Source organism: Argiope bruennichi, chromosome 10 (assembly GCF_947563725.1).
Source record: "Argiope bruennichi chromosome 10, qqArgBrue1.1, whole genome shotgun sequence".
Taxonomy (NCBI): Eukaryota; Metazoa; Arthropoda; class Arachnida; order Araneae; family Araneidae; genus Argiope; species Argiope bruennichi.
Window position 1 is genome coordinate 22,460,074 of NC_079160.1, and position 15,500 is coordinate 22,475,573.

Genomic DNA, 15,500 nt, shown 5'->3' on the forward strand with positions numbered 1-15,500 from the left:
CTTAGTTATATTTTAAAAACGTATTCAACAATTTATGAACAATGTTAAAATGGCTCAATATTTTTTCCCAAGATTGAATTTAACAATGGTACGTTAAAAGACAAATCTTTATTTCAGATCTGGCAGTGTTTCTGTGAAAATTTTCTAAAATAAATAAATAAATAGATAAAAAAATTATCCATTAGATTTTTTTAAAATATTTTTTTTTAATTTTTTGCATTTTAAGTAATATTATGCCAATTGCAATAATAACGATTAAATGAATTGTTGAAATATGCTTCATGCTTTCTGTATACCATTTTCATCTGTACCATACGTATCTATAAAACATATCCTTAAAAAAAAGCCAGTAAAAAATTACTGATTATTCAGCGACCACATTAACATCGCCATTCAAGTCATTTATCAAAGCTGTTGCCGGACAGCGCTGTTTAACATCTTTTAAGGTCCACATCTCATAAGAATTCCTTTCATAACCCTAAAAATCGGCACACCACATTCGATTTAATTAAGACATTATACGGCGAGATAGATCCATCTTCATCTTCCCCCAAGATCCTGTTTTGGCGGCGGGCAGATTGGCGACGGAAGGCCGATTACGGCAACCTCGCGCTGAGCAGAAAGTTTTCTTCTTCCAGCAGTCCATTCCCTTACCTTCGTGTGATAACAGTGCCTTTCGCTGCTGTGGCAACCGCACATGCGTGTTGTGGAACGATAGCGTCGCTTTATTTGTCTTTTATCGAGTGAGTGTAGTGCCTTCTCTGTCCGGCCCAATGGATATATCCACATCCAGGTAAGCACAGCACGTGGTTTTTATATGTGGCGCGCTTTTGTGCCAGCCATTCTCACCTGGACCGTTGCCAATAGTTTGGGTACTATTCCTTGTGGGCGATCGTCTGCTCGAGAGATAATTCTTGCATGCTGTGTCGGTGTGTGGGGGGGAGGGAGGGGAAGAGTCTTTTTGTTTTTATTTCGGGAGATTCTTTAACAACTCAATTATTACTGGCTAACCGCATCAGTGATTCATTACAATTGGACAAAGAAAACTAACACGCCTCAAGGTGTCAAAGAATCGTTAAGTGAGATGGCGAACATTAAATAATTCTCTCAAATAAAAGACTGACATAGATGTTATGAATTTATTAATAAAATTTGGTGTTTTTTTTAAATCTATGTTTGGATAAAATCTCTCCGAATTAATTCATAAATATATGTAAACACTTAGCGATTCTGGTCAATGGCTGGAAAAGAAAAAACGTTTCGTTTTTGTTTCCCAATCTAAAATCGAACGTAAACCATTTTGAGATGACTTATTAAACATGAGGTGATTTTTTAAAACCAATGCCTGGATAAACATGGGCATTAATAAACGTATATAAACATCTAATGCCCTGTATTATTGTATAAATAAAAACCATTCGGCCTTTTCTTTTTTTTTTTTGGATGACTTTTAACAAGTCAATTACCGACCTATTGCATCAGTGGCTCGGTAGGTTTGACCATCAGAAATTAAAACGCCTCGAGGTGTCAAAGAATCTTTAAGTGAGATGGTGAACATAAGATAATTTTCAAATAAAAAAACTGACATAAATATGTTGTGTTTATTAGCAAAATGTGGTGATTTTTTTAATCTATGCCAGAATAAAATCCATCTGAGATAATTCATAAATATTTGTAAACATTTAATGATTCTATACTATTGGCAGAAAAAAAACAACCCTTGTTTTGTTTTTGTTTCTCAATCAAAAATCGAACGCAAACCATTTTGAGATGATTATGGTAACATGAGGTGATTTTTCTTAACTAATACCTGCATAAAAATGGTTCATTTACAAACATCTAATATTTCTGTTTTATTGGATGAATAGAAACCATTCTGCCTTTATATGGCCGACATTTAACAAGTCAATTACCGATCCATCGCTATCAGTGGATCGTTTAAATTTGACCATGAGAAATTAACACAACTCGAGGTGTCAAAGAATCATTAAAAATTGTTACATAAGATCCTCAAGATTGAAGGTTGATTAGTAAACATTTGATGATTCTTTGCCTGAGGCTTGTGAGTAGTGTTTACAACTGAAAAGTTGAATCAAGCGTGCGTGTAGAGAAACATTAGCAGGGGGTTGCGCTCAGCAGATGTTAAGAGTTAATTTGTATGTGTCATGTCGTGTCATTATATGAAAATGAATCGCACATTTTGGGGTTCTAACATGTTCTCGAGTTGTAACACACAGCAAATGATACTTGGTTGGATTTAACAATGATATTTGTAATGAATGAATCGAAGTGCGCTGTTTTCTTGCTACAAGACTATTAGTATTTTCATAATGGTTTTTCTTCAGGTGTTATTTCCTGTTAAAATGTCGCAACTTTTCATTATAGGCACTGTTTTCATTTAATCTAGTAAACTAGTATTTGATGACGTCGTATCATTACTATTTATAGTTTAATCAAAAGTATTTATGTTTAATATTTTTATGAATTTCTCATTAAAAATGTGTCATTTTAACTATTTGCGGGATTTTTTTTCCCTTTGAAAATTATATAACAGATCCGAAATAAGATTAAGATTATTGTAATATTTTCAGTTAGATGACAGGACATAGAATACAACAGTGAAAAAAGGTCCAGAAGTGCTGTATTGTAAATGCTTTTTAAGTTAATGAAAAGGGAAGGCATGTACCTTTTAAAATTTTAATTTTATTATTATTAAAGGCAGATCTTAAGTAAGCACACGCACACAAAATTATTTACGTTAAAGAAATTATTGTTATGTTATAAGAACAGTTCGGTATTCATTAAAACAAGAATTTCGTTGCAATTAATTCATATCTTGGGAATTCGTTTGCAATGAAGTTTTGGAAAGATTATTAAAAACAAGTTTTATTTAATTAAATTTCTGATATTGTTTAGAATAAAACTTGTATCGTAATTTTTTTGTTTTGTTTTACTAAATGAACTTGATTTATTTTTTAAAAACTTAATATTGTGATATTTAATTTTACCGAGTATCAAATACAGAGAGATGAAATTAAATTTATTAAGCGTCGAAGTTATACTGATTTTTTTAAAAACTTTATGCCGTATTTCTCTTTATTTTTGCTAATTTTGATTAATTCTCATATGACTTAAAAATAATAATATGAGGAAAAACGTAAACAGAGTTTTGTATATAATCATTTGCTTTATTTTTGTGATATGCAATTTCTAAGTTAATGTAAGGAACAAAAAAAAAAAAAAAAAAAAAACTTTTCTTTTTTTCCTTAAATCTTAAGTTTTTATCAGAAAAAACTCTTTTCTGCGTCTCTATCTATTTATGAAAAAATGATTATTAACAATTTAAAAAATTAAATATTAAGCAAATTTTTAATTAATTAGTATCGTTTATGATTTTAAGGAAAGCTCACCGAAAAAATTATGTAATATGCAAAACAGTATAATTTCCTATCATTAGATTGGAAAAAAAGAAATAAACTGGTTTTGTCAAAAATATTTAGAAAAATGGATATGCGCATATTTCTATTTTCTTTTGTATAACGAATTTGTTTTTAAAAGGCTTTGCTAAAATGACAGCAATCTTGAAGAAAATAAGCATTGGTTTCTGATTTCCAGTCAAAGCTCATTTTAATTTCATTCGTGTTCGGCTGATTAGACTCTCTGGATATTATACTTCAGAACTGATATCCAATGCTATGGACAAAATTTTCCGTTATATTTTTTTCGTGTGTAATATTTTTGAAAATATTCTTAATCAGCTCTCAATATTCTGCTGGAAGCTATTTTGAAGACTTAATCCTTGATACGCGAGTTTAATTTAAATATTTGTTGCTATATAGTTATTTAAAGCAGTAAAACAAATTTCTTGTATAAAAATTTTATCTGTGAGAACTGATCTGAAGCATTAAAAAAATAACATGAAGTATGTGTCAGAATTAAGGGGAGATTTTTTTTTTAAATCTAAAAAAGATTACTTCTACTTGATTAAAATAAAAAAAAGATTATACTCTTATTGCAATTGACAATTTTTGACTATGTATGTTATAAGTTCTTAAATGAGAATCTTATAAAATTATACTTTAATTGATCTTATTTCCATGTGTTATAAGCAATAAATTAAGGAAAGGGTAAGGGGATACTGAAAAATTCTTCAGATTTTAGAGAGGTTTGCTTTATTATCGTACATTATGAAGCATATAGCTTTTCAACAATAGTTTTGCAGGAATTACTTTATGCTGATGAAAAGCAAATCGCTTCCCCCCCCCCCATAAGATTCGAGGAATGAATTAAAGCACTAAATACATACCTATGATATATATTCCAAATTATAATATTTTTAAAACTAAAGCAAGTGAGATTAAAAATAAAATCTGGAGATATCTACCTAGCTTTAACTGAATTTTGCATATTTCTTGCATCTTGATGCTTTGGATTTTCTACAGAAATCTAATCCATGCAGACAAGATATGAAATTTAAGTTTTGCAATTCATAGACATTCAGCAGTGGTTATTGAAGAAAACAAGACGTTTTGTTGTGTAAAAGAGGCAGATTCGTGAAATTGAGTGTGTGTGTTAGTGATAATATAATATTAAATAATGGTATAATACATGACAGCTGTAAACATTTAAGATGATTAACTTTAAGAGAATTGGAAAAAAAGCATTTGAGTCACTATGTTTTGTTCTTTAGAATATGGCCCATTTACCGCATTCGGACCTAACGTCCTATTTTAATCATTTGATATCTCAAATCTAAAAGCTTTTAACTAAAATACATATTTTGAAATTCAGCAGTTTTCGTAAAATTTAACAGAAAAAAGGAACGAAGAAGCCGCTTCTAATGCTACATTTTCACAAAATTAATTATTGCATTGATCAGCAATTTGTTGTGATTACAATTTGTTGAGTTTTTCACATCAAATTACATTTGCTTGAATACAGTTTTTAATGAACCCGAAATTTATAAAATAGTGTTTAGTAACGGATTACGTTATTTTTTTCTCTCTCTTTCATTGTGAGTAGAGTGTGTTGTAAGAATTACCGGGGAATTACAGGAAACGATACCTAAAAAACTGTTACCATCGAATTGATTATCAAAAAAATTAATTTTATTTATTTGTTTTATTTAAAAAGTTAAGTTTCTCTAAATTTGGAACCATTTTAAATGTTTATTCGATTGTAAGCGTAACTGAAATAGAATTCTCTATAGATGAAAATGGATTATTCTTTAGACTGTTTTTCGTGGATTCGAATCATGGAAAAAATGAATGCTATTTTTGAAAGCTCATTATTTTTGTTTTTGTTTACAGAAACTTTCTCTAGAAGATATTAATCTTCGTTCGTTGCTCAAGAAGTTGATCAGACGATAAAAAATTAGAATTGGAAAAATGGCATTTGGAGATTTTTAAAATAATCTTAATCTAGAAAATGGCATATTCCATTAGAAGAAACATAAGCTAGACTTAATTACTTTTGAAAATGTGAATACATGTTTTAACCCTTTCTAGGGCCGTGGGAAGTATGCTTCCCACCAAATTTATCAATCTTTGTATGAAATTATGTAGGTTGGCATAAGTTCTGACAAAATTTTTTAGAAAGACAGAAGCTTAGATGCTTCAGTTCTTTATCTCGCATAAAATGATGTGTCTTGATTTGTTACTTAATTATTAATTAACCAAATTAATTAATGAATCAAATTAAATTTATCTAATAAGTTAAATGAATCCCTTTTCTTATTCTAATTTCAAGCCTAAAAATATTTTAACATATTATGACGAGAAAAAAATGGCCTTTTAAAGGGTTAAAATATGGAATTATGCGATTCGTGAGTGAATGGTTGCGAGCAATCAGGATAATATTCTTTTGAACAAAGTGTTCATTTTTTTCATGTGTATTTTTATGCAAATATGGGGCGGGGAAAACACAGCTTAATAGCTTATACCTAAATAGCTTAGCACCAAAACAGTTTTCACATATCAATAAAAAAGAAAATTAGGTTTTGAATTTTTGCAATGATAAAAATAAAAATAGACATTTGAAATTACTAATCTTATTTCACAACGCAGCAGTTATAGATGACAAAGATAGTAGAAATTTAAAGTTTAGTTTTAAAATTCTTTTATGTGAATTGCTTCCATTTTTTAAAATTAATATGCAACAGAATACTATTATTATTGCATTTTATTCACCACTTGATGTTGATTTTGGGTCTCATGGCAAGAGCCCTTAATTTGTTCTATGATATTTTCATCACCAGACACGAAAGGTAACTTTCCATTAAATGTTCTTAACATAGTAGAACAGCTTTCGATAAATACCGAATAATTAGGCTGTTCTAGAGAAGAAAAAAAGTAAAGTTATTACCGATAATTTAAGTTATTCTGACCGTAGGATATGAGCTGACCATACTGTGAGAAAGAAAATACTATTCTAACCATACTGTTGAGAAAGAAAACTCCAAAATAAGAGGGAACAAATAATGTGAAAATTTTGCTAAGATGACGATAGGGAAAAACAAGCTAATAGTCCCTAATGTACAATTCAATAGCAGCGATTATAATTTAATCGGTGTCATTATGCATATTAAATACTAATTCAAAGATGTATAAAAGAATAGCAAATACTAACTGTAATCGTAAACATTCAAATACCTGTTTAACTAAGCATAAAAGATAAACAGATTTCTATGGATAAACATATATTTATAAGGTATTCCTTTTTCTCTCTTTCTATGTTCTTTCTATGCCTTTCGAATTTTTTATGATCATTATTTCTCATTTCTAACAATGTTTTGAACTGAATATTCTTTAATTCTAATCATCTATTATTTATATATATATATATATTGTAAATTTATCCCTACGTTATTATCATTTGCTACTGTAAGAAAAGCATCCTTACTTATGATGTGAGACATTTTGATCTTGTTTATGACGATATATTTTGTAGCTTGTTTTAGACAAAAATTTATTATATTTCACGAAATGCATGATTTTTTCGCAACTTTGAGAAGTGATATTTCTTAAATTAGAATCAACAGGGAAAAAGAGTGGCTGAGTTTAACACACTGAGAATTGATGTGCGGGTATTTTGTTCGAAATTCAAATGTTCTGAAATGAAATCATTTTTTTTTTTTTTTGTTCTTCAATATTATAAAATTTTAATTTCATAGTTTCGCAGCTGCTTCTCACAAATGCGTTCTATTAAACATCCAGAATAAGTGTATTTTTTAACAGTACGTTCAGTAAAGATATCGGAAGTGTCACGTAATTTATTACTAAGAATTTTCGAATTTAGACTAACAAATCAGTTGAAAACTGCTCTTCATTTATATTCGGAGCAATGTATATTGCTTCAACTTGGCAAAAAGCAACTCATTAAAACGTTAAATTTAATATTAAGAATACAAATTAAGGAAAAAAAAATACTTTGAAAGGGATAAATGACTTATTATATAAAAAAAAAAATTGCTTTGTTGTGTTTCGAATTTTATACCATGTAGAATTTGTTTATACAATATAGAGCAAATAAGCATACAAATTATTGCTTTGTGAGAGCAAAGGCTAGAAACTTTTTTTAATGGCATCTCATAATCATCATAAAATTAAATTATAAATTTAAATTCTATTAGCTTTTCTTGTCTTTATTTATAAGGTTTAATTTTTTTTTTTTTTTTTTTTTTTTTGAGATAATTACCTTCTAGTTTTCGCTTCAATGTGTATTTTTCAAACAATTTACGCCCTCGTAATGTCAGTTTGTGATCTAGTGAAGAGAAATTATTGTGAAATTATTAAAATAAATTCGTTAATTTACACAATGTTGCGTCTTCAATATAGTTAAATTTTGTTATTGCTCTCTGACCAAAAATATGTGTAGTATCTTGACTTTTTTGATATCTCAATTGCACTGAAAGAATTTCGAAAGCAAAAATTGAAAACGTCTAGGACTAATATTTGAATGAAAAGAAACTTCCTGAGATTTTATTTAATTATTTACAGAATTTTGTATTTGTATACAAATTTTGTATAAAATCGTAAAACTGTTATTGAGTTAAATTGTTATGATTTATCTTGTATTCAATTTTTTTTCTCGAAATATTTTCATATAAAAATAATTTATTTTCGGAAATTATTGCACAGATGAAAATAAAATTTATTTAAATATTTAATTAAAAGAATAATGAATTAATATTTCTTACCAAAAAAGTTTTCTTGCTTTCATGTGAATATTTTTAATATTATATTTTGCTGATATTTCATTCCTGTCTATCACCTGTGGTAGCAGTGGTAATTAAGACATTTTTCTTAAAACAAATTACACCAGAATGCTGAAATGAATCAGTTACGTTTTACTCTAGAAGAAAATAAACTATACTGCTGGTTAACATTCGGAATTGATTCTGATATAAAAGAAAAATTGAAAAGAATATTTTAAATGGATTCTGATGTGAAAAAAAAAAAAAAACTGAAAGAGGGTTCTAAATCGAAAGAATGTTTTGAATGGATTCTGATGTGAAAGAAAAACTGAAAGAGCATTCTGGGTGGATTCTAATCTGAAAGAAAAACTGAAATAATATTCTGAACGGATTCTGATGTGAAAGAAAAACTGAAAGAGCATTCTGGGTGGATTCTAATCTGAAAGAAAAACTGAAATAATATTCTGAACGGATTCTGATATGAAAGAAAAACTGAAAGAGCATTCTGGGTGGATTCTAATGTGAAAGAAAAACTGAAATAATATTCTGAACGGATTCTGATGTGAAAGAAAAACTGAAAGAGCATTCTGTGTGGATTCTAATGTGAAAGAAAAACTGAAATAATATTCTGAACGGATTCTGATGTGAAAGAAAAACTGAAATAATATTCTGAACGGATCCTGATGTGAAAGAAAAACTGAAATAATATTCTGAACGGATCCTGATGTGAAAGAAAAACTGAAATAATATTCTGAACGGATCCTGATGTGAAAGAAAAACTGAAATAACATTCCGAATGGATTCAGATGTGAAAGAAAAACTGTAAGAACATTTTAAATGGATTCTAATATGAAAGAAAAACAGAAGGAATGTGAATTGCCCGAATATCACAACTTTTAAATTCCGAGAGATGAAATGCTTCTAAACTGTAGAATTAACTTCTAAGGGTAGGTACGATTTTTTTTCTTGAAATGCTAATGAATCTGTCAAGGTTTCAAAATCTTGCCCCTGTCACTGCCTTCAAAATCAATCCATCATTTCCAGAGCTTATTGCAGATAATATCTGATGCGATCTTATCAAGGCTTCGCTGAAAGCATAGAATTTCACCAACACAAGGTCACGGAGAAACTTGAAAAAACAAAAAAGTAATAAAATGTAAACTCGAGTGGAGATTGGGAAGTTTATGGTAGCCCCAAAAGTTTCAGAAAAGTCCGCATCGCGATTGTAACCCGAGATGGTTATTCAGTACGTGTTATGAAATGGCTGGAAAAAAATCTGTGCCTTTATCTTCGATGGTTGACTCACTTTCTGTATGATAAAATCTATTTTTTGATAATATAAATTCTCGGTAAGCCAGTGTGTCATTTATGAAATAGATTCCTCTATTCAGTAAGAATAATAATATAATAATACTAAATTATATGTGAAAGAACATCCAATAGGAAAATAATATTTTGGCCTTGCTAAAATATTCTTATTCATTATTAGTTTTCGATCAATTCAAGATGCTTATTAAATATTTTTTTTTAATGTAGTTCAGGTTGTTTTTGATATTAAAGGTTCTAAAATTGAATTTTTTTCGACGAAAAACTGTGTAAAACAGCTATTAATTTTGTGAATTTTTTTTTCATTCTTTTATTATTGGTAATATCTTACTTTAGAAGTTTAACTTGCAGCGTGTAATTTTAACTTGTGAAATAAAAATAATTTGTTTGTTAAAGTTTTTAGATTTTTTAAAAATGTTTTTTGGGTACTTAGAATTCTCTGTTTCTCTTCGATTTCATTCGAATGTTCATTTAGATTTTTTTAAATGAATATTAATGTTATGTTGCACCTGTGACTGTCCTAAGAGAATGCCGAATGTTGCCAAAAATTTTGCGGTTTGGCTAAATGAGAATTTTCTGTATTAAATTTAGCAACTTAACACGTACAAAAGCTGGTTTCTTTTTTTTTTTTTTTTTTTTTTTTGTTTATTGAATTTCTATGTTCTGTTGTATTACAATTTAGACCAGGTCGGTGAAATGCAAAAGAAATTAACCTCTCAAAGCCCGCCCTCACCCCCTCTTTTTTTTTTTGCTTATTCTACTTCAGAAATGAAAATTAAACTTATGCGCTCTTAACAATACTTTCAATCTTGATTCGGTTGATCAAAGAAATCACATAAATAGATCTAGCAGTTATAGAATTTGAAATGAATGTACAAAACAGACTACATTTTTCAGCAACAATATATCGAATTTTCAAATTTCTTTATCTTACACCTTTTAATAGTAAAGAAACATTTTAATGCTGAAATAAAACCTAAGAGTTTATATAATTCTGTCGGTATTACACCACCACTCAGGGTCTGATGCCAATGAGTTTCAATTCTTTATTGTAAAATGGCATGTACGTGATTTTAATATTAGAGTATGTTTTTTTTTTTTTTTTTTTAAGGAGTGTTTGAGTTTTCTTTTAAAATTTTACTTTATTTTCTGGCCGCTGGAGTTAAATGATAATTGTGAGTAAACAGCAAAACAAAATTGAACCTACGTTTTAACTCTCTGACTGCGCAATTTTTTAAAATCACTATTTAGAAGCGTTGTTAGCAAATAAGTTCAAATATTTTTCAAAGAAAGTGAACCGATACTATATGTTACGCGATAATAATATGATATAATAAAAATCTGTAATCGTAAAAATTGCAAAAAACACGGGATGCAATAGAAAACGGATTGATTGTCAACCCGCTGAAATAGCGGATACGCAGCTGGAGGGATAATTCAAATAACAGTTTTAGAATTTTTTTTTTTTTTTTTTTTCATGTTTGTCATTGTCTTTTCACAATCATAAATCACTGTTTCCGAAACAACAAGGAAATCAATATTCACCGCTTAACTGTTTTACCCGAGTGCCATACGTGCATCGATTTATGGAATTTTGATAGTTGTAAGCAAAAAATAAACCATTAATAACAATTATAATTCAATATTAAAATTAATTCGAATATGTAGATAACTCTAGTATTCAATGGATTTCCATTTGAATCAAAATAAAAAAAATATACCTAAAATAGAAGGTGTCATCTTATTAGATAATAAAGAAAATAAAACAGTTAAGTGGTTAAGTATTAAAAATTTTTTTGTTGTCTGAAATTATTATTAAATGAAGTAAACTCGATCATAAATAGGATTGTTATAAATTGGTGAATGTAGATTTCGGAGAAAACATTGTAAACAAACGTAAATACCTGCTGAGCTAGGGTTATTTATTTATTTATTTTTGTATCGGTTTAAAAGTTATTATTTACTTTACAAACATATTTTGAAAGTTTTTCTTGCTTTATATAAAGTAATAATAGAGTAAGTAATTAAAGTGATAAACGTTGCTAAAAATTGTTCATTTTAGCTGTAGGAATGTTCATATGAGCTACTTTTCCACAGACTGTTTTGAACTTCATAGACTTTTAGTGTTTAGCCCATTACAAAGCATTGTTTATTTGGAATTTTAATGAGGAAATTGGTGTTCCAATTTTTTTAATGTTTACATTATTTACTATTTTTAAATTACTCGTGTAATCTTTCTAAAATTCGATTTTTAGATAGTTTAGATACATTTAATGAGATATCACAATACTACAATCCTAGATCTTGGTTAGGAATAGGGATATTAGACGAAATCCATTTTGTTATATCCCATCCATCCATAAAAGTTAAATGATGCCAGAAACCATCGAATTTATTATAAGTAATAATAAATAAGCGGGAATATATAAATAGTAAATTTTGCTTCTGATTTTATTTGTTTTCTTTTAAGTTGTTTCGTTTGTCAATTTCAGTCATGGTCGGGTGATTCCATTCCATATAAATTTTAAAAAATGAAATAAAATTGAAGGAACAAATCTTCAAAAGAGGATTTTTTTTGTGTATGTGTGTGTGATTTAAATTTTTTTATAACTATTTTTTTATACAACAATTTTGTAATAAAATATCAAAGTAAACAGTTTTGCATTTAATGTCTAACGTGTTCAATTTTTTCCCAAATTTTGTTGTTGTTGTTGTTGCTTTTAATAATATAATAATATTGCATTTATAATTGCATTGCATTGCATTTAATCCCGAATATGAGTAGAAAAACAATTACAGACAATATTATTAGACAATTATAAAACTAAAGATGACAAAGAAAAAGATTTCATTTTTAATGTTTGACACTTTTCTATGAATAATATTAATAATTTTCATAAATAAGGTAATGTTAACAGGAATGAAAAATTTTAGTAATTGAAAAAATAATTTAATCAATCAATTCATTTTAATTTTGAAAATAGCGCAAAGAACTTTGAATACAACGGTTGTATAATAAAACTTTTAAATAAATTATACAATTCTCTACTGTGCTTTAAAGTTATTGAAAATATGAAAAAAAAAAAAAAAATTCTTTTGTTTTTTTAATCAAATTGACATCAGTTATTGAATTAATTTAAGAATTTAAAGATTAGTTATTGTTTATTATTAAGGACACTTGACACAGATGTTTCTAACCTATAAAAACAACTAAAAAATGAAAACTTTTTTACAATATTTATTTTAGATTTCGAATCAACTAAACTAGATTTAAATTTTAGATGATGTTTTGATATTACATAGTAAAATACTCAAGTAAGTAAAAGAATTTCGAATTACCTACGAATTCCATTTAAAATCGTTCAAATTAACTTAATTCCTTAGTTCTCATATGGCTGTTAAAAAACACATCACATATGCTATTTACTTTCTGAAAGCTTTTTTCCCCCTGCTTATACATTTTTTTCGCCATCTGATTTTTCCGTTTTTAATAACGTAAAAGCTGTGAAATGTGAAGATGTGTTTTAATTCAAAAATATGTACATAAAAAAGTGCAAGAAAATGAGCTAGATAGCTGCAACAGCAGTGTTGAAAATAGCATGCTCCAAACACGTAAACATTCGACTTCGCGCATCGGTCCGTTGAATACACCGGTTTCTTACGCAAAACTTGCTGCTGAAACCCGAGTCGAATGCAAGTAGGAACGGCCGTTTTTGTGAAGTTACGCTGCTGTAAACTTCCTGTAACCATAACTTCGAAGTAGATCCACACTGTTTTTCATGGCACTTAATTCGTATTCCAATTTACAACATTCGAGATTCCGCAATGTTTTTATGGGATATCTTATTTCTTGTAGGAAAGAAAATGGGAGTGTTTTTATGTTGCCATGCCAGGCGCTGGGATAGTGGACACCCTTTTCTCTAAAAAGTTGAGGTTTCCATTTACGCTGAAAAAGTTAACTCTTCTTTTGATAAATGCTGAAAAATAATTAATGTATTATAATTTTTCGAAGGCGAAGTCTTTATATCACCGTTAGATTTTGTTACATTCGTGTTTTTCCTCTTCTTTTTTTACGTATTGGTTTCAGTGTGCATCTTTAAAATTCAGTAATTCAGATTTTTTTTTTTTTTTTTGGTGGTGGTGGGCATATGTTGTTTAGAAAAATAATCATAATATTATCGTTTGTAATTATTTCCGAAGAATTATTTTTCCATTTCATCAATTTACAAATATTATTTTGGAACAAGAAGTCAATAAATAATTCTTTTGTGAGCAAGACTTCCGAAAAAAAAAAAAAAAAGAATTATCATCTTATTTCTAAAATAATTCTAATACATACCGAATTGATTCCTTATACAATTTTTTGGCCTGCTTATCAATAGATTTTTTGTGTTATAATGTTTCTGAATAAATTCCGGGCTAATTTTTTGTGTAATTTACTTTAATTATATATGTGACTCGTATTGAAGTAACGCAAACTCTAATTTGGGATAGATTTTGGAAAAGAAATTGTGGTCAGATGACGAGGACGCCGCCGAATCAGCAGCTCTTCCCCTCACCAAATTTCCGCACCTCTAATGAGAGGATATTTGATTTGACTGATTTAATGTGTATCATATCCGGTGTGCAGCAGTTTTTCTTTGAAATCGGGTTTTTAATCTGAGACCGGCTATTGCAGAATTGTTTTTTCAAATCATATCCTATTTTGCATTATTAAAGTTACTGGCTTTCCAAACTTTTCTTATGTAATGGTTATATGAATCGTTTTTTTTTGTTTTTTTTTAACTGGGCTTTTATTTGTCCCAGTTTTACATTATTTTTTCCTTTAGATGTATATATTTCGTTCTTGTCCATGTTTATTAAAAGTCGATTTATATGAAGTCTACGGTGGTATTATCGTATTTTATTACTTAGAAGAACTTCGGTTTCGAGTATCCGGCTTGTGATAAATGGTATTTCATGTTTTATCAAACGAATTTTTACTGTCTATAACGAAGTATGGAGAAAGAATTGTAAAAAATTTGAACTCGTAATTTTGGCTAATCTTCTCGTCAATCCATCTGAGTTCGAAAAATATATTATTGACATTATGTCTGTCTATCTCTGACAAAGATAACTCAAAAATGCTTTGAGCTAGATGGATGAAATTTGGTGCATGGACTTACAACCAAATTTGTAGATTTCTGTCAAATTTTTAACGAAATCCATTCACAGGAAGTCTTGTCTGCTTGGCTATTCGAATAAAGGTGAAATCGATAAGAGCAAGGTAAATGAAATTTTTATACACAGATTAAGCATCTAAAATCTAGATATTTATTAAATTCTGAATCAAATCCGTAAACCTGTCTCTTTTCCCATGCAACTTAACACAATAACTCATAAATACAGTGGATTAAATCAATGAAATTCAATATGTTATATTGTGACTGAGTACAACTGTAGCTCCGTGTCAAATATTTGTTTCAGTCGGCGTGCAAAAAGGCATTTAAATATATATAATATATAATCTAGATCTGTATTTCGTAACTGTCATTTCCTATTGTGATAATACAAGGTATTCGCGGCGCTATCCGAGGTCTCCAATTATATGCGGAGCAAAGGATATAAAACCTTTATTGGAGAGTATGCGAGAAAGTTTTAAAGAGACCACTCCTGCTTTTATTGATATAATATGTCAACTTTGAGCTGTTGTGTCTACTCTTTTCAACTGGCAATGCTTATGAATTTTCTTTAAAAGCTGTTTGTAATGTGAAAACAAAATGTGAATGCAGCCTTTCCAATATGTAAATTTTCTCGCGTTTATAGGACAAGATAATAAAAGCAGTGTACATTTCAGAGTTAAAAAAAAACTGAATATGAAATACGCATTCTTATTTTGATTAATATTTTTATTTATTTGATGTAATAGAGACATACTTTTCCGTGGAAATACTAATTTCAGCGTTTTTTGGAATCGAATTTATCATTCTTGAGATACATT

At 28.6% G+C, this 15,500-nt stretch overlaps 1 protein-coding gene across 1 annotated transcript in view; it reads left to right on the forward strand.

Moving 5' to 3' along the window:
• Positions 1-648: 648 nt before the first annotated feature.
• LOC129988114 (zinc finger protein GLI4-like) overlaps positions 649-15,500 on the forward strand; it is a 106,290-nt gene continuing 91,438 nt past the window's right edge. Inside the window, exon 1 of the mRNA XM_056096245.1 lies at positions 649-793. The gene's annotated coding sequence lies outside the window, so the exon portion shown is untranslated. The remainder of the gene's footprint in view (positions 794-15,500) is intronic.